Below are 21,733 nucleotides of genomic sequence, written 5' to 3'. Positions count from 1 at the left end.
AAATCAAAATAAATACTGAAGATGCTGGAAATCTGAAATGTACACAGACAATGCTGGAGAAACTCAGGAGGTTTGGCAGCATCTGTGGAGACAGAAATAGGATGAAAGTGTCAAGTCCAATGTGAAACTTCCACAACATCGAATAGAAAAATTGTTTTATTTAATGGAGGTGGTGGTTTTTACAGAGAGAGGGGTGGACCCTCACAATTGCCTCTGACCTTCTGCTTTCTGCTGCTGAATAATCTGTGCTTAATAACTGACTCACTTTTATCCTTTTATATGTCCACATCAGTGAACTTTGGGATGACTTACTATTCAAATCTTCTTCTGTTGACGTCATCTTCTATGAACAGGAGTCCAATACTTCCCTCGTTCTGGCCTTTTTAATTGCAAGTGATCTCTAACTCAAGAACTGTTATTACTGTGGTAGTAATTTCCCTGCTGTCCTCATTTACTCTGAGCTATCTCCTTCTGAACCTCCTGTACTCCATTTGGTCATCTCTGATTTTATTATAAAGGAGCTGCTGTTGTCATTTGACATGCTGACAACTACCTTGCAGAGGCTGAGCATCAACTTTCTTATCTCCCCCAGGATCATGACCACACTATTGGGCATCAATCTAATGTTTCCAGGAGAAGATTGATGAGGGCAGATTGGTGGATGTGATCGATATGACTTCTGTGAGGCATTCAACACGGTTCATCATGGTATACTGGTTAGCAAAGTTAGATCAGGGAGAACTAGCCACTTGGAGGGTTGGTTTTCAGACTGGAGGACTGTGACCAGTGGTGTGCTACAAGGATTGGTGCTGGGTCCACTGTTTTTTGTCATTTATTTAAATGATTCAAATGTGAACATTGCAGGTATAGTTAGTAAGTTTGCAGATGGCACCGAAATTGGAGGTGTAGTGGAGAGTGAAGAAGGTTACCTCAGAGTACAATGGGCTGAGGGAAGGCAGACAGAGTTTAATTTAGATAAATGTGTGGTGCTGCATTGTGGAAAAGCAAATCGGAGTAAGACTTATGCACTTAATGGTAAGCTCCTAGGGAGCATTGCTGAACAAAGAAACCTTGGAATGCAGGTTCGTAGTTTCTTGAAAGTGGAGTCACAAGTAGATAGGATAGTGAAGAAGGCTTTGGTATGCTTTCCTTTATTAGTCAGAGCATTGAATACATTTATCCCAGAATAATGCCCCTAACACTATGGACAAATTAGTATGGCCAATTTACCTGACCTGCACAACTTTGGATTGTGGGAGGAAACCGGAGCACCCGGAGGAAACCCACACAGACACGGGGAGAATGTGCAAACTCCACACAGGCAGTCGCCCAAGGCTGAAATTGAACCCAGGTCCCTGGTGCTGTGAGGCAGCAGTGCTAGCCACTGAGCCACCATGCCACTCGACATTGTATTCCATAACTTTGGAGTTTAAGCTCTGTATTCTAATTTTCTTACATTACCCACCTTACCTTGCCCCCATCATGTCTCATGTGCGTCTTGTTGGCTTAGCTCTCAGCAGAGCGAACTCAATTTCTCCTTTTTACTCTCAACATTTACCCTCTATTCAAGAAGCATCTGGATGAATACATGAATAGGAAGGGGAGAAATGGATACGGATCCTGTAAGTGATGACAGTTTTAGTATGGAAGGGCAAAATGTGGCAGCACAGGCTTAGAGGGCCGAAGGGCCTGTTCTTGTGCTGTATTGTTCTTTGCTCCTTGGTCTAACTCACTCCTTTGAGATTCTAAGCTGCTCAGGTTCCAAGTCCAGGCAATATCATCATAGTGGGTGGTATTTATTACACTCTTCAATATTAACCGCTTCAGACTCATATACCATGACCACAGATCTGGCAGACGTAGCTACAAACAGCATCAGGAGCAGCATGACTTACAGACTAAGTTGGGTGTGCTGTTCTAAAAGGGAATTTCAGCTTCGATAAGGTCCAAAAGCACACAGGATTGAAGAGTGTTTTCACACACCACACTTTATTAAACTTGTCTCTGTAATCATAGGATCATGATACTTTGCAAAGGCAAATTATCAGTCATCACATTCATAACAAAACATTGGTCCACAACCTCTAGTTAGGTAAAACACCTTGTCAGAGTCCTATCTTCTGTTTTCTTGATATTGGCACACACTTAGTGTTTTATCAATCCTCATTATATGTATCTTTAATCAGCCTGTTCAGACATGTTATGACACACCTCTGTGGCAGGTGCGATTTGAACTCTGACCTCCTGGCCCAGAGGTAGGGACACTGTCACTCCCAGCTTGTCACTGTACCCTGTTAGCTAAAATCCTGTTTTTGTCTATCTGATAGGTCGATCATTGCTTAATTGTGTTTCCATGATGATACAGTGAATGTGGTTTAGGCCATGGTCATTCAGGCTATTGGGAGGGCTCAAGATTTATGCTTCCTTGATGTTTATTTAACAACAGTGATTATTCACAGGATTAATATGTACTTGTCTTGTTTTACAACTGTTTGGTTATACATGTTTACAGTCTTTAATGGTTAAAAGGCTGAAGTCATCCAGACTCCAACAGCTTGTAGACAAAGAATCTTTCCCTGGTCTGAAATGATCCTTTCCATTGCTTCTGTACATGTTATGACTTGTATACAAGTATAGCTAATATTCAGCTGAGCTTGTCAACCATAACTTTGTTATATTCAAAATACAGTTTTTAATAGTGTCCATAAGGATATGACAACTAAGTTCTAATTGTACAAAAAAAATCTGCACACCCCAATTTCAGTTTTGATCTTCCACGGATGTCATTTGGCCCAGCTTGCCATTGATGGGCTTTGGACATTGTAAAAGTGGTTTGATTGCTACAAATTCTGGTGAGGAAGTAAAGTAACAGGCAAATTCTAAGCTGCAATATGAATGCATAATGCTATCCACTGGTTTTGTTCATCTCCTTCTGAAAATTGAAATATTAATTCTAAAATGTTGTAAAGGAAGAAATTTGAACCGAGACCTTGGGGCGACCATGTTTGAGCCGGTACGAACAGAGTGCTAATGGACTGTGTTCAAACAGCAAATCTGAAGACCATGGAGAGTTATCTGTCTCAACCTTTTGTGCAGAAAGCATAGTGGTAGGAGCTCACACAAGTTATGCCTTCATGTTCAAATGCAGTAATGCGTCAGATCGTGGGGAGGAATGGTTGCATCATGGAATGCGACTGGCGTGTGAGAGCAAGGATTTTTTTTTGTGGAGGAGTGAGGAAGAGTGGCAGGTGGACAGTGGTAGTGGTGAGAAATCACTGCTAGGTCTGCAGTAACGTTGTTTGTTCCTAAGAGTGTGAGTGGGTTTGGTCCTGGTGGGGGAAATGAATCCATGAGTGCTGCAGGTCAGAGTCAATGGTGTGATTGAAGAGCTCAGGACCAGGAGTGTTGGACATTAAAGAAGGTACTAACCATTTTTATTTTGTCTGTATACTTTTCCTGGAGGCAATCAATACTTGTGCTGCTGCCTCAGGCATAAGGGAAAAAAGCTGCAAAAGCGTCTATTAGGGCCTTCATGTGCATATATTACAAGCTGAATGCCCATCCCTTATGTAGGAAAAGGATGCTGCTTGTTTGGTCCTTACTAAAATAGCATCTGTTTGTGTGCTCATGGCAACAAACCATTTTGTATACAAAAAGAGGAACAATAAGTTTGAAAGTCTGGGCGCTAGAGAATCAGGTTTGTAATCCTTGTTTTTAATGCATGAACTGTAGCTGTAGAAACAAGGATGCATTGAATGTAAATGTAATCATTAGTAAACTATACATGGACTTCAATTTATGGTTGTACGCATCAATTTGGAGATGATTGTAATGTTCTGAAAATGAAGTTTCTCACTATCTGTAAGAGGAAGGGATTCTAATGCATTTAATTAAATTGGGAGTATCCTGATTTGCAAAACCTTGACCTTGTGAGATTAATCCTTTTGTTTTATGTATTTTTAAATTAGCATTTGCACATGTCATCACCAGCAGTGGATATTTTGAGTGTGCATTGGCATTGATGAAATTTGCACTTTGAAAATATTTCAGGAAAGAAATGAATGGAAAAGAAAAAGCTCATGAATACTGTGCTACCATAAACTTTTCTGTAATTTCATTCCTGCACATTTTAAAGCAATTGATTTTAGCACATTGCTACTGCACATGCAAAATTTTATTCTGAACTATTCCAGTTTTCAATATCTTAAGCACAACAACATCAATCTCTATTCAGACGGCTAGGTAAGTGAAGCTTAAGTCTTACGATTTTGATCGGTAAATATACACCTTTATATTCTGCTTCTATTCACAAAGGTAGTGAGCAATAGCACAAAGGTAATGTGTAAGGCATAACATCTTGCTTAAACTTGAGGTAAAACATTTAAGGAAAATTTGAGTTTCTTTCATTTTCTTCATCTTGGTGTTACAATTTGATTATATTTTGCAATGTGATTGTGCCCTGCTATCTTCTACTGAGGCATAATCATGTGTCGAGGCTGATTAGCGACACATAACCCATCATTCAAGAAATCCTATTGAAGGTTAAATGAAACAATCAGCCACAGAATAGAAAAATGGTTGCGTCTCCAAGTTAACAACAAAGCAACCCTAAGGGCTGAATCTTGAATGAGGTGAAGTTGTAAAAGTCCTTTTTTATATTAGATTATTGGAAGGTGTTGTGTGTTCAAGATTAATATTTGATGAATTTGCTCGACTTTTACTTTTCAAGTAGCCATTTGCACATGACAGATCTCAGATCGTGCGGAATTCCTCCAAATGATGGACGGACTAAACTGTACAGACAAATTCTAGTACTGTGAAGGAATGATCTATTAGTTGTCAAAGTGAAAACTGTAATAGCAGAAGAGGAAATAACAGTATTTAGAAAGGAACAAATTAGCATTGATGAAGAAGACAAAGTAATTATTAGTACCAGCTATCATCAACAATTTGCATCCATATAATGTCTTTAATGTAATTGAATGTCTCAAGGCACTTCATTATATAAGAAAATGGGCTGCGTGGTAATAGGAGAATTAGTAGATTAGAAGCAGATGCATGGTTGAAACAAATAAGTTTGAAAAGTTTTTAAGAGTTGGAGAAGTTGAAGTTTTCTTTTATCTCTTGTTATACAGAGTAGCGCAGAACAGTTACAGGAAGGCAAACCAGACCTCTTTTTCAGAACAGTTGCTGTATTCTGCAACTTGAAGATCTAGATAGCCACTTAGGCAACTGCTGTCAAATGGTAAGTACACAGAGAAAGTTTGAGGTTAGGGTGCTGGGAGGGTATGGCGGTGGGGTGAAGGTAAAGTTCGTTGCTTGGATGAAAGATGTAGACTGCCCAATAAGTAGGCTACCAGGGAGATAAGGAGCAGGGCGGATATGAAATCTGGTGTCACGGAGGAGATGGGACGTTGAATGTTCTGAGGGTGGTGTTGGGCATGGAAAAATCAAGCCCAGAGCTAAAAGGCTGGGGAAGCAGAGGCATATCAGGTTTGGAGTGGGGAAGGGAGTTGGGGGTAGGCTACAGGGCAAGGGGCTCAGATCTGGAGTGGCCTTATATAGGGGCTTAGGTCCAGAATGTGGGTTGGGGGAGGTTCAGGTCAAGGGAGGGTGTTGGGATGGGGTGTGGGGAGGTGGTGGGATGGTGTTGTTGGTGAAGGGGGTAGCGGGAAGGAGGACAATTTCAGAACCAGAGTGGGGGAAGGGAAGGTGATGGGTTGGGTTTTGGGATCTGTATGTGGTTTGGGAGAAGAGTTGGCTGGGAGTGTGTGAAATAAGTATGGGGTCAGTTGAATAGCGACTCAGAAGTTAGGTCTATGTATTCAATGGTCTGTAATTTGGGAAATTCTTTGGGGAGTCAGAAGGTGAGTCACATACTGCAGGAGGTCTAATATCTGACCAACTCATTATAGCTACAGTAAACATGTGTGCACTCTAGTAAATGTTAAATTTGACTAAACTCTGGGTTATTGTCTGAGCCACATCCAAGTTGAGATCAGGCAAATGAGAGTAAAGAAATGAATACATGGCTTAAAGTCTGTTGTGCTAGGTTTAGTTTGTAAGTCACAGGTAACAATATTGGGGAATGTGGAGGTTGTACCTGTGAACATCTGAACAGCCCTTGGAAGCAGTGATCATAATACAATTAAATTTAACATTCTGTTTGAGATAGAGCTGTCAGTGGAGGAATAATAGCTTAAACCTAGTATTTTAAATATTTAACTTATGGGAGGATCAAGGCTTGATAAAATGAATGGCAAATTGTGGTTAAGCAATAGGCCAATAGTGATGAAGTGGCAGACATTTAAAGGATATTGCAGAATATTGAACAGAATGCAGCATTTCACATTTATCTAAATTAAACACCATCTGCCGCTCCTTAGCTTATTGGCTCATCTGATCAAGGTCCCGTTGTACTCTGAGATAACCTTCACTATCCACTACACCACTAATTTTTGTGTCATTTGCAAACTTACTAATTGTATCTCCTATATTTCCATCAAAATCATATACATGAATGACAATAGGCATTGGACTAGGCACTGATCCTTCCGGCACATCACTGGTCACAGGCCTCCAGATCGAAAAAACAACCTTCTATCACTGCAGTCTGTCTCCTACCTTCAATCCAATATTTCATCCAATTATCTAGCTCCCCCCTGGATTTCATGCGATCTAACCTTGTTAACCATGTGGAACCTTGTTGAACACCTTGCTGAAGTTTATACAGATAGTATCCACTGTTTTGCTTTCAAATCTACTTGTTTACTATCTATCGCACCATTCACAACTGGCTGTGGCAGGACAGCAGAAGTTTGATTGAATTCATTGGTTATGTGATTACTTACCCCTCATTGAAGTGGGGATGGTTTTTTTGGTCTGGTGGTAACTGGAGAGGAAGAGATATTTTGAAACATAAGTTTGCAATATTTGCCTAGTAAAATGAAATGTTTAATCTCTTCCTATGATGATATTGACTTCATTGGAATTACCTCCTTTAAAATGGGGCAAACTGATCCCTTTCTGTTCTTCAGAAAATTCATATCAGATTTGAAGCATTCAGTCTGGTTCTCTCTTCACAGATGTTGCCAGACCAGCTGAGTTTCTCCAGTGATTTGTGTTTTTATTTCAGATTTCTAGTGTTCACAGCATTTTGCCATTCTCATGAAAAAAAAATGCCTGGCTTTATTAAACCAGAAGGGCTCTCTATGGCCCTGATCCATGGTTATCCTTCGAATATCACCACAAAACAGATTAATTGGTGATTTTCACATTGTAGTAAGCTCCTACAAACTCAAAACATATTGGCTACCTTCTTTGCACCTTGCAAAATTGACAGCACTTCAGAAGTATTAATTGGCTAAAACGTACTTGTGGATGTCCTGCTATCATGACAGATTCATATAAATGTACCCAGAAACAGAAATTGTTTGAGAAACCAAATTCTTCTGAAGAAGGGTCACTGGACTCTACATTAACTCTGGTTTCTCTTCACAGATGCTGCCAGAGCTGCTGAGTTCCTTCAGAAATTTCTGTTTTTGTTTCAGACTTTCAGCATCTGCAGTTTTTTATGTTATTTACAATATGAATGTATGTTTTTCTTTCTGTACCAAACTGAACCTGTGCGACTGGCAAGGAAATACTTCCTAAGGAGATCATCATGAAATCGGCTCATATGGCTCTCCATAAAAATGCAAGGTTACTCATGCTGAATGATATTTTTGATATAAATTTGATTTAATATTTTGGTTTAGAAAGAAAAATCACTTTGGACAAGTCTGAAAAATGCATTGATCCAGATCTTCCAGTCTTATAATTACCAGAGGCTAGATGCCGGAGCAAAGATACATATTAGAATCATACAAAAGTCCCCCAGAAGATTGTGGAAAATTTAAGCTTCCAGTCCTCCAAACCCCTGGGAGACTCTGAAAAATTCTATGCTCTGAGTTAAGAGTCAAAATTTTGGACAATTCAAATTTACTTAGCTAGAAATTTACATAGCTGAAAATGTGTTGCTGGAAAAGCGCAGCAGGTCAGGCAGCATCCGAGGAGCAGGAGAATCGACATTTCAGGCATGAGCCCTTCTTCAGGAATCATGATTCGTCGATTCTCCTGCTCCTTGGATGCTGCCTGACCTGCTGCGCTTTTCCAGCAACACATTTTCAGCTCTGATCTCCAGCATCTGCAGTCCTCACTTTCTCCTAGAAATTTACATTGGAAGTATTAGACAGAAATTCCTAATCCACTTTTGTATAACTATATAATTGACCTTTCCTGATTTCCCCTACTGATCTCACCTGACTCAAATCCACCACCTCATATTCTCACTGACTGTCCTATTCTGTAACTTCCCCTCAGTTGGCATGACTGGACTTTGGCACCTGATTTCATGCACCACATTTCCATATGCCCCTCTCTCTCTGAGTTCCTCAGTGACCCCTAGTGTCTCCCGACCTAAATTTCCAGAACTAAACAATGAACAATGCAATGGTTTAAATTTATGTTTTTTGTTCCGATACGAGCTCTCCAACACTTCACCCATCCACTCATGTACTATCAGAAAGTTAAGCTTTAGTTCAGGTTCTTGTGAAGATTTGTTTCTCAGGTTGTGGATTTGGTTGTAGGTTAGCTCACCAAGCTGATGGGTTGTCATGCAAATGTTTTGTCACCATGCTAGGTAACATCATCAGTGTGACCCTGTGAAGCTTTGTTGTTCTACTCCACTTGATATTTATGTGCCCGAGTTTGCTAAGGTGGGCGGTATCACTTCCGGTTTTCCTTTGGAGCGGTTTGTATCTGGGACCTATGTCAACATGATTGTTGATGGTACTGCGGGTTGAAAACAAGGCCTCTAAAAATTCCCATGCGTGTCTCTATTAGCTTGTCCTCGGATGGATATTTTGGTTAGGAATTCTCTTTTGGTCCTTTGTTCTACCAGGTAGAAACACTTGCAGCACTACGAGAAGAACCTGAAATGCTGCCCCCCCCCCCAATAACATCATCAGCTCGGACAATATACTCAAACTACTGGACTTAAGCATCACCACTCACTTCATCTTCAATGGCTAACTTTATCAACAAATCAATGGCATATCCATGGAATCATCTATCTGAGGACTCATAGAAGAAGCAGAGAGTGTGGTGCTGGAAAAGCACAGCAGGTTAGGCAGCATCCAAGGAGCAAGTGAATGGCATTCTGGACAAACACCCTTCATCAGGAATGCCTGAAATCTTTATTCTCCTGCTTCTTGCCTGACCTGCTGTACTTTTCCAGCACCACATTCTTGACTCTAATCTCCAACACCTGCAGTCCTCACTTTCGCCACATAGAAGAAGCTGTCATACAAAGACTGGAACCCACAGCCCTCCCCATAATCCAATCCAAGCAACGGATCCGATACGTGCATTTGATGATGACATTTGCACAAAATTAGAGGAAACACACCATCTAATCAATAACATTTTAACCGGTATCAAATTCACCAGAGAGGAGGAAAGCAAGAACCAACTCGCCCCCTGGACGTCATGATAGAATAAAGGATCAGTCGAGAATTCCTAACCAAAGTATACAGGAAGGCCACCTACAACTACAACAACAACCACCCCATGTCCACAAACTGAGCTGTGTCAGGACATTAGTTAAATGTGCTACTACATACCGCGACACACCAGAACTATACAAGAATGAGGAGGAATGCGTATACAAGGTCTTCACAAACAATAGGTACTGTATCAGCTTCATCCACCAATGTCTATCAGACAGACAACACAAGAAGGATCCTGTAAGTCACAATATGCTGGTCACCCTAACCTCTATCAAGAATATGCCAGAAATGGCAACCAGACCACTATGACCACTAGAAATCATAACAGCACACCAACCCACAGCCAAACAATGCCAACTACTCACGAGAATGAAAGACCCCATACCCATAACATACAGGGCCAACATAATATACAAAATTTCAAATAATGACTGCCACAAACATTACATCAGCCAGACTGGAAGAAAACTAGCAATCTGGATACACAAACTCCAACTAGCAGTAAAACAGCATGACCAATTCTTCCTCATCTCAGTGCAAGCAGAAAAATAGAACCAGCAATTTGACTGAGATAACATAACCATCTCAGGACAAGCTAAACAGAGACATGGATGGGAATTCTTAGAGGCCTGGTTTTTAACCCACTATACCAAAAACAAGCATGTTGACATAGGTCCCATACACAAACCACGACAAAGGAAAACCAGAAGTGATGCCACCCATCTTAACAAACCAGGGCACGTAAATATCAAGCAGAGTAGAACAATACTCCTATCGAAAGGATGTTATGAAATTAAGAGTCATAGAGCCATTGAGATGTACAGCATGGAAACAGACCCTTCAGTCCAACTCGTCCATGCCGACCAGGTATCCCAACCCAATCTAGTCCCACCTGTCAGCACCTGGTCCATATCCCTCCAAACCCTTCCTATTCATATACCCATCCAAATGTCTTTTAAATATTGCAATTGCACGAGCCTCCACCACTTCCTCTGGCAACTCATTCCATACATGCACTACCCTCTGTGTGAAAAAGTTCCCCCTTAAGTCTCTTTTGTATCTTTCTCCTCTCACCCTTAATCTATATCCTCTAATTCTGGACTCCCCAACCCCAGGGAAAATACTTTGTTTATTTATCCTATCTATGCCCCTCATGATTTTATAAACCTCTTTAAGGTCACCCCTCAGCCTCCGACGGTCCAAGGAAAAACAGCCTATTCAAACTCTCCCTATAGTTCAAATCCTCGAACCCTGGCAACATCCTTGTAAATCTTTTCTAAACCCTTTCAAGTTTCACAACATCTTTCCGATAGGAAGGAGACCAGAATTGTATGCAATATTCCAACAGTGGCTTAACTAATGGCCTGTGCTGCAACATGATCTCCCAACTCCTGTACTCAATACTTTGACCAATAAAGGAAAGCATACCAAACACCTTCTTCACTATCCTATCTACCTGCAACTCCACTTTCAAGGAGCTATGAACCTTCACTCCAAGGTCTCTTTGTTCTGCAACACTCCCTCGAAACTTACCGTTAAATGTATAACTTGAAAGGGTTCAGAAAAGATTTACATAGATCTTGCCAAGATTGGAGGATTTGAGCTACAGGGAGAGACTGAAAAGGCTGGCTGTTTTCTTTGGAGTGTCAGAGGCTGAGGCAGAGGCAGAACCTTATCAATGTTTATAAGAAAAATGAGGGGCATGGACAGGGTAAATTGACAAGGTCTTTTGCCTGGGGTGGAGGAGTCCAAAGCTAGACGCATAGGTTTACAGTGAGAGGGGAAGGAGAGAAAAGAGATATGGGCCAAGTGCTGGCAAGTGGGACTAGATTGATTTAGGATATATGGTTGGACCGAATGGTCTGTTTCTATGCTGTAGATCTCTATGACTCTAGGACAACCCTTCATGGAGTTCATACTGATGATGTTTCCCAGCATGAAGATGAAACATTTGCATGACAACCCATAAGCTCGGTGAGCTAATCTACAACCTTAAGCTTTACTTACTAGAATACAACAGCTTTTTAAAAATAGAATCCCTACAATATGGAGACAGGCCATTCAGCCCAACAAGTCCACATTGACCCTCTGAAGAATAGCCCACCAAGACCCATTCCCCTACATTTACTCCTGACTAATGCACCTAACCTACACATCCCTGAACACTATGAGCAATTTAGCATGACCAATTCACCTAACATGCATATCTTTGGATTGTGGGTGGAAACTGGAACACCCAGAGGAAACTCACGCAGACATGTAGAGATGTGCAAACTCCACACAGTCACCAGAGCCTGGATTCGAACCCAGGTCCCTGGCAGCAGTGAGGCAGCAGTACTAACCACTGTGCCACCATGCCACCCCCACGGGTCTAATATTGCTAATGTTGTGAAAAAGAGGTTGAGACTTCAGAGCAGATTCTCCCTCCTGCACTGAAGGAGTTTTGCAGGACCATTGATTTGAAAATTGTCCAGAAAAGTTGGGGAAAGGAAATGAGTACATTGGCTAATGAGCAACAATAGAGGAATTTTAGCTCTTGCATTTATCAAAGGCCAAAAATTAAGTTTTCTTCCTAAAGTAGTAGTGACTGAGCCAGCTCCTACAAATACGTACACAGCCCCTTTGTCTATATGCAGCTAGTTTTAGTTGTTAATAAGGAGTTAATTTTACAGGCTACCCATGGGCAGGAAACTAGTGGATAGATCCTTAAATGAAGGCACATTGCCATTCAAAGTGTGCCTGATGCCAGTTTGCTGTTCCTTGCCCCAGCTGAAGGCAGATTCAGTCAAGGTGTTGAAAAGGATATTAGAATATCTTTTGCAAATGATGTATGTGTGGGATTGGGGGGAGCAGGTTTATAGACTGGCGCTGTGTGAATTGTTCATTTCAAGAGCCGCTGCTGACAAGATGAGATGAATGGCCTTCTCCTGCGCGATATTATTTCTGTGAAATGAAGGTTCCCCTCCTCAGAGTTTTGCCTCCAGATTTCCAGTTTCCCCTTGCCTTGTCTAGCATCTCTCATGGTCATTCACTGGGCTCTGATTGACAGGAGTTTGCAGACTTGCCCAAATGCCAAGGCCCATCACTGAATGCCTTGACTAGTAATCCTGCTGACACTGCCAGTGTGCAGAGCTGTTTGTCTCCAACTCATTGGCAGCTTTATGGGCAGCACTTGCTCAGGGATACAGACAGAATCTTCACTCATAATAATTGAAAGATTATCACCATGAAAATTAAAAGGGTGAGTCAGCTAAGCAGAGATCTGCTCATCCATCATTTATGGCTGGGGTGTGGACATAATCCAGCTGTGGAACATTCTGCAATTCAATGTTATTATTCATGTTCTTACATTTCCTGCCATAGAGATGCAACATTTTATCCGAACCTGTTCTCCCGACCAGGCGCTGGCAGACCTTGTAAATGTGATCCTATCCATATTTATTTGCTCATTCTAGGAGTATTACAATTAATGTTCTTTAACCCTCCATTTCTTTCTTTCTCTCTCTGTCTCTCATCTCTCTATCTCTCTCTATTACATCCGAAGGTAAATTCATAGATTTAAAAAAGGTTAATTTTTACAGCGGGAAATGGTTGTTGGTGCATCCAAAATCGATGTAAATCTCTCTCGATTTTTATTTCCACTGGAACTTAAGTGGGTAGAGTGGCTTGCGGTTTTGCTGTCATCTGCTTTATATGATCACACAAAGGCAAAAGTTAGGCCACTCTGACATCAGATTTTTTTCTTCATCTAATCATTTCATGACAATTTTCAGTGAATAGCAATTAAACCTCCAATCAAATAGATTAATTTCCACTTTTAAACCATGTTGATTTGACAAACACAGACAGAAAATGGCTTGAGAATTACTAATGGATTCTGCAGTCACAGATTCCTCTAAGCAGTATTCTTAGCACTACAGAAGCATGTTCTTTTGTGAAAGCTGTCAGGTAACAAGAATAACTGGCACACTTCAACTGACAGCAATTTAAAATTTAAATGACCTTTACCTCATGTAATAAAGGGCTTCCTTCCTTTTAGAGGAGAGTGGGGAAGTTTTCTCCTTTCAAATCAAAATATTTTGAAAAAGGGAACTATCTCATGGTAATTGAAGACCACTTTATTGGTTTGTTCTGTGTTTGGTTATAAAGACTGCCAAATATTGATATTCATTTGGTAAAGTCTAAGCCTAAACTTAGAGATACAAAGCTGCAGAAAGAACTTGAAGCTTGAGCTGAATCATGGAATAGACAAACAGTGCATAAAACGTCTGTAAATAAATTTCTTGCATGCAAACACACAACATTGTGTTGTCTCCACATACGTTCAAGATGGAAGATTTTCAACAGTCATAAGCATGTCCTTGTTGATGGACATATTGTTGTTCAGCATAAATTCTGAAGTCAGATGACACCAGGTTATAGTGCAATAGGTATATTTGAAATTACAAGCTTTCAGAGCGCTGCTCCTTTACCTTCACCTGATGAAGGGGCAACCTCCGAAAGCTTATGATTTCAAATAAAGTTGTTTGACTATAACCTGGTGTCATCTGACTTGTGATCTTGTCCAATCCAGTCCAACACCAGCACTTCCACATTATGAGTACAAATTCTGCAAGCTGTTTTGTAAGCTGAATCTGAGCTCTAAATTTGGAGACTTTTGCCAAGGTTGTACTGCTATCCTGTAGCCAGATCATTCCTACTGCCCCCAACTGTGATGGTTCAGAGCCTTGATGGTAGATTCTATTTAGAATGATACTCGAAATGTTATTCACTCTTTCTTTTTGCAGCTGTCCACCAAGTTTTTAATGATTTCTCTCATAGGTCAACAGGAATGGCCCAGATCTCTGGTCTCTAGAATGTCAGATACTGGAGATGCACCTCACTCCACACCGCATCCCTCCCCACCACCACCACCCCTGCCACAACACATTCCTAAAAAAATGTTAAAATCCCACAGAAATCTGCAGGAATTTTCTGGAAGGTTTGAACTTCAAATCACTCTGGATTAGACTTTGCACAATTCTGATTTTCTTGTCTCACCCAGGAAGTATGATTGAGAAAATTCTACTCCAATTCCTGGCCAGCTATACAACCTTCCTCCATTGCTAACAAATTGCTTGCACACATTCTGACCCTTGAACCTTTCAGTAACCGTCCTGATGCTCTGGCTGTCAGATCTTCCAACTTTTGTCTGACCTACTGCCATGCCCTGAGCTGTCTGAGCTCCCCCCCACCAATCGTTGCATTCCACCCCTCCACCTCCCTACCCCCCGATCACTGACTCCTTTGTAATCCGTGACTGCCACCTGACTCCGACTCTTCTATATCCACCTCCCCTGAATCTGACTCCACATACCAAACCCAAGATCTTCTGACTCCCCATGTGAGCCCCTCAACTTCCCCTTCCCCCCCAAAAAAGCTGCCTGACTCCACTCAACCTGACTCATCTAGGCTGAATAGGCTGGGGCTAGCTTATCTGGAAGCTGAAGGGTGAAATTATAATGGGTTATAAGACCATGAGGGGCATGGATAAAAGTGAATAGTCCCAAGATTTTTTTTTCTCTCCAGGATAGGGAAGTTGAAAATTAAAGGACATAAGTCTAAGGTAAGAAGGGAAAGATTTCACAGGGACACGAGGGGCAACTTTTTTTAATAGATATGTTTATTGAAAATTTAACATGTTTTTACAAGTTTACAAAAGAAAACTAAAAAAAAAAACCCAAGTATAAACATTGATATACAGTTAACTCTTAAATAAATGATAACCGAAATCTATCAAACAAGAAAAAAAGAAATATCAAGAGAAAACAAAGACAAAACTCAACTAACTACTCATCTAACTTACAACTAACCAGAGTGTATCATTAAAATTCTTACATTATTCAAGAGAAAAAAAAACAAATGATAACACATAAATTGAGCAGTGATATACATGCTTGGAATGTGTTAACATCAGATCACAACAAAACCCGTTTCATGCGGGATTCCTCTCCAGGGGGCCCTGGACCAGCCAGGTTCACCCTCTCAATTAAACAAAGGCCCTTGTAGGATGACCGAGATATCTGTATTTGTGTAATTCAAGAAGGGCTGCCATATTTTTATGGAATAATTTGGCCTTTTCTCCTGGTGCACCATATTTGTAAGGAAGTCAGGGGGAGTATATTCCATAATTATTCTGTGCCAACTCGAAAGTCCATGAGGGCCCTCAGCCACCCAGTTTATCAAAATGTATTTCCCTGCACAGAAAGAGAGAACAGAAAATAATCTCTTCCCTCTCGTAATTTCAGGTGTTCTTTATCCAATAAATGTGTCTCCTACAGGAGAGCTATATCGATCCTCTCTTTCTTGAGGTTTGATAATATTCTCCTCCTTTTGATTAGTGAATTACTCCCTGTGACATTCCAGGTGCACAATTTAATCGACTGATCATCCATAATCACCGAGCAAGTCTGAGATCCCCCGGGAGAAGGAACCCTATCTGTAACATCCCGAGCATAGAGTGTATAAAATTCACAAAAATAAAAGCTTTTTAATACATTCAGATCAATATAATAAAAAACTATTTCTAAATAGTAAAAAAAAGTATTAAACATATCTAAATGGAGATCTTCCCTCTTATTCCCAGGGGTCATCACTTCCTTTCCAAAAAACCCATCATAACTTCTCCCAACCAGTGGGCACCCTTGACCCAGGCACCCCATGGTAGGATAAAGAAAATTCAAGTATACTACTGAACTAGAACTAACAGTGAGTACCCTATCCCCCACACCCCCACCCACACCTGGATATATTTGGTAATGTTAATACCATATATGAACATATATGACTATAAAATTACAGTCTCAGCAAGTAATAATTAAATATATTAATACAAAATAACAGGGGAAAACAACACCGCTCCCAAGGACAAACATAAAATAAGATAAGGTAGCCACCTTCCCCCCCATCTACGTTAACTAGGCCCCCTGGCCTATTATATATATATATATATATATATAAAAGGTGTAAAGAAAATCGCTAAGTAAAGGACGAATAAATAAACCCTTCTTCCCATCCCCCGGAGATAATATTAAACAGTCAGGTAATGAAAGGAACAAAAGGTGGTAAACCAGGGTGGGGGTAGGGCAAAACAACATCAATTGACTCTTATAATTTGTTTAAGAGAGTCCAAACGTTCCGTGGCCTTCTCTGGTGATCCGAAGTTATACACGGACCCTTCAATGCTGAAGCGTAGTATAGCTGGGTAGTATTGAATGTTTAAATCCCTTAAACGCTTCTTCGCTTCATCAAACGCCTTCCTCTTTTGGACCAGAGCTGGGGAAAAGTCCTGAAATAACATAATCTTGGATCCTTTATAAGTCATGGCTTGGGATCTTTCCCAAGATTTCTGGAGGCTTCCAAGAGCATCTGCCTCATCTTATAGCTCTGCAGCCAAAACAGGACCAGGTGGGGGCGCTGGTTCGAGCCGGGCCCATGTATTGCGACCTGGTAAGCCCATTCTACCCTTACCTGGCCTGATCCAACCTCTAGATTTAAAAGCTGTGGAAGCCACTGTTCAAGGAACCTTGTAAGCTGGCCTTCTTCTTCCCTTTCGGGAAGGCCCAGCAAATGAATATTTTGTCGACGACCTCGATTCTTGAGGTCGTCAATGTGAGTCTCTAAGGTCCGGATTTGCTGCTCGAGAGTCCAGACCCGATCCACGGCCGATTCTGCAATGGCCTTGGAGGTCGCGGCCTTTTGCTCCACCCCTCTGACTCAGCATTCAATTTCTTCGATGTCTCGGCCGTGCTTTTGTAGCGCAGCCGAGAATGAATTCCATCGACTTCGGGACTCTTCAATGAAAGCATCGATCTTCACGTCGAGTTTGGAGATTATTTCCGCGAGGCTCACCACTGTCGGTAAGTCCCCTGGGGCGGCTGTGGATGCCTTTGCTGCAGCTGGAGAGGGTGGGGGAGGGGCTCCTGCTTGCTGAGAGCTGTGGGCTCCCTTCCCCCTAGTAATTTTTACAGGAGACTGAACTGTTTAAATTTAATACTGAACCACTAATTACATTAAGTAAAAACTATTTTAAATGATTTGGTGTGTGTGGTGGAGGAGGGTGGCCCACTTTGCCTAGGTCTTGGGAGGAGCACTATAGACTCAGACTTGCTGAGTCGCCACCATCTTGGATCTCCCAGGGGCAACCTTTTCATGCAGAGGGTGGTGCATGTATGGAATGAGCTGCAGGGGAAGTAATGGAGACTGGTACAATTATAACACTTAAAAGGTATCTGGATGGGTATATGAAGATGAAGGGTTTTGAAGGACGTGGGCTAAATATTGGCAAATGGGCCAAGATTAATTTTAGCTATCTGGTCATCATGTACAAGTTAGACCGAAGGGTCTGTTTCTGTGCTGTACAACTCTGTGACATGATAACTAAACCGCACCACCCTATTCCTCTGTCACCCACTTTACTACATGGGTAACCCATCATACATCCTTATCAACTTACGCACCTACACATTATTCATTCGCACACACACACACTTGCACTTGGAGAAGCTCTGGGACATTTAAGTTTTACTAGAAGAATCAGCAGCCAATGCCATAAACAGGGGGGCAATGGCTCCTCCATGGATGAAATGCACTGATCCATATAAAGATTCCTGTGCTTACTCTGTTGGGAAGCATGCACCATTCAAAGATTGGCCTGAAAAATCAGAGGAAGATAAGAAACCTTTTGAAAATTGGCTCAGCACAGCAATGGAGGGTCCCCATGCTGATTGAACGATTTGAACCAATGTGGTGGTAGTTCCTCATCTCACCATATGCAGCAAGGTTGCATGTGTGTTTTTGATGTATTCTATGTATGATAGTTCAATAAATCATAAATATATTCTGAGTAACATGAGAGGTGGTGAGGATCTTTCCAAATGCAGTTAGAATTTTGGTTTTCATACTGATCAAGGAATCCTGCCTTACCATTCATCTCATGTGGGTTAGTTTCTTGATGGAATTGTTTTATATTCCCTTTGGTTAATGTAAGAAAAAATTCCAATTCTCCCACAGAGCTGGAAGCACAGAGAGGAACATGGCTTTAGGTTTTAATCAAACAAAATCTACCATTGTGACACATAATCACCACTGCCAAGGGCGATGACAAGATTGTGTTAAAAAAACAAAATTCCAGTTCAAAAATGTAAAGTGTAACCTTGACAACAGAATCCAAGTACTTGCGTTCTTTCTCTGTCCTTAAAAGTGCCTTTGAAAAAATTTGAAAAGATTTGAAAAGTACGTGGACAAAGAGAAGCACTTGGCTTGCTATGTGCCTAAGTCCCAATTCAATGGGTTGAAAATAGTGTAATAACATTTTCACCAAAGTTGCCGTGTAGCTTTAACATTGAAGTGAATGAATAGAGAAGTGTAAAGCAATGGGAGGTAGGGAGGAACCGTCTCCATGGCTCCATTTATGAATGCACTGCTCAGTGCACAACTGAACTGTAAAGATCAGCTCTGCTTCTGTGGCAAAGCAGCAGAAATAATCATTGGCTTCAGCAAACTTGGGCTAGACAACAGGAAAATTGATCAGAGGCTCTTCTCTCGGGCAACTAGAGATGGGCAATAAATGCTGGTCACATCCCACGCGAGAATTAAGAAAACAAGTCCCTAATTTTTTTTAACTCAACAGATTGAATTTTCCAGACATAGAATATTTTTTGGCAGTCAGGACTACTTAAGGGTCCATGACTGAGCCACCCAATAAAATGTGACTGGGAAGATAATCAGCAGGCCACGTTTAGGTGTGCCAATTAATTGAGGATGGCAGGCAGGTTGAGGAGGAAGAATGGACTATCAACAAACCAGCAGCCTTCACAGTGACTGGGGTGTCAAATGTACTCAGCAGGAGGACGTCTCAGTGAAGGATTGCATGAAATGACTTCAAGTAAAAGCTGTTTCAAGTGGGAGTGATCTCTGTGCAGGTTGCTCTTATCTCTGCACCACAGCCCCCTGCCTGTAAGCACTTGTGGAGGGAATGGTCTCGAGCTGCTCACCCTGCAATGGTCAGCCTGTGTCTGTGGACTCCCCTCAAGTTTACCACTGCACTATTAAGTGGTCAGTTTGCCTCTTACTTTAGTGACATTGCATCCCCTGGCTGTGCAACCAGTTCCTAACAGCTGAGAATTTTACATTAGGAGTGGCATATGTACAATACTACCAAAGCTGCAATGCCGTTGCTATGTCAACTTGCTATTTATTGCCTCCTTATGGAGCCGAAATGATATCCCGATGGTGCTGGTGGGTTGTAGGCACAGTGTGAATGTCACCCTCGGATAATGTGAGGAGACGACAACATCTTTCCAAACTGTACAGTACATTATTTTCTGATTTTTAGTCCCCCCACCTCCCAGCCTCCAAATCAGCTTCTGCAGCATTGGAAAACATCTTTCCATGGGAAGATAAAAGAAAATAAATTCATTTGCATTTAGAGCTGCTTTTTTTTTGCTCGGAGATGGTTTCTTTTGTTTAATGGATCTCAATCATCATATTATGTCATTGTATTAATCACTGTTTGTGCAATGGTTGATTTTTGAGGAAGGAAGTTCAGTCAGTGTTCTCGTACATTGAGACACAGGCAGCACTGATTTATCAAGGATTGCTAGAGCAGAATTAAGATGGCCTTGTGTTCCAGCCATGAACACCCTTCTTCAAATGAAAACCAATGTTTCTGTCTTCTTCCACTTTGGATGATGCTTTTTAGATATTGACAGTTTTTGTGCTGTTCATCTTTGGATCAACTTGTGTTCACTACAGGAAGTTACAGATTCCCATGGTTTTCTGCTCTCCCGCTACCATCCCTGACTCTTTATCAAGATACCTATTGCATTAAGATACCCGTCTTCCAGATGACCCTCCACCCTGTTACCATCTATGCCCCAATGCCCTTGCTGTCTGTGCACCTGTCCCATATAGAGTGATCGTGACTGGCTTTGACACCGACACCCCCACAATCAAGATTGTCCAGTCCCCTCTCCTAGCCTACCAGACCTCACTGTAGAAAATCAATTATCCCCTTTGACTGTAACCAATCCCTCAGCTGGAATCGAACCCGGGTCCGTGGCACTGTGAGGCAGTCGGGTGGAACAGTGGCTCAATGATTAGCACTACTCCAGCCTCGGGCATCTGTCTTTGTGAAGTTTGACATTTTTCCCGTGTCTGCGTGGGTTTCCTCTGGGGTGTTCCGGTTTCCTTCCACAGACCAAAGATGTGACAGTTAGGTGGATTGGCCATTCTAAATTGCGCATAGGATTCAGGGATGTGTAGGTTAGGTGCATTAGTCAGAGTAAATGTAGAATAATAACATAGGGAAATGGGTCTGGTTGGGTTAGTCTTCAAAACGTTGGTGCGGACTTGTTGGGCCAAAGGACCTGTTTTCAGACTGTCAGGATTCTATGATTCTATGAAGTGTAACTTCCAAGACTGACCATGCGCCAATATTTGGACTGAGTGTGTGCTCATCCCTGGACTTCAACTGGACCAACCTCCTGACCAACCATGGCCAACCCTCTGAATTAGAAATAGCTGCACCTAAATTGACTCAATATCTGTCCCATATCTATCCACTGACCTTGCCTCTATGATCTCTCTTGTACACATCACCATACTTGTCAAACATGTGCAGTGTTAGTTTCTGCTGTATATGCAGGAACATGCACCACCTCTATTGACACAGCACTATGCCATGTAGCAACAGGAGTCTCCACCTCCCTGTTTTCAGTAGCCATGTGTTCCTGCCTTACTTTCTGTACTAAAGTGTTCCTCTCTGCTACAAGATGCCTGTTTGCCTTCTGAGTTAAAATGCCACCACTGGACAAAAGCTTGTGCCTGACTTTGAGCAGTAAGCTGCCATTTCTGAAGCAGAAACTGATGCATTCATGTTCTCCATTTGGGTTCTTTGATATACCCAGGGGCACATTGTGCCTCGATGTCTGTGGAAGTGCCCACTGCAGTGGTAAAGTGAATCTCAAGGATATTGGCTAACTCTAGAACAGGCTTCTCAAAGTTATGTACTCACCCAGACTGAAAACAGAAAGCCAAAATCGACAGGTAAGCATCTGGCTTACGCAGTTGACTTTCTGAAGGATTGTATATCTCAACTAAGGAGAAGGTAATTGGCAAGGGGAACTTAATTGTAGTGAGTTGTG

Source organism: Chiloscyllium punctatum, chromosome 25 (genome assembly GCF_047496795.1).
Source record: "Chiloscyllium punctatum isolate Juve2018m chromosome 25, sChiPun1.3, whole genome shotgun sequence".
NCBI classification, from domain to species: domain Eukaryota; kingdom Metazoa; phylum Chordata; class Chondrichthyes; order Orectolobiformes; family Hemiscylliidae; genus Chiloscyllium; species Chiloscyllium punctatum.
This window is presented reverse-complemented; position numbering follows the sequence as displayed.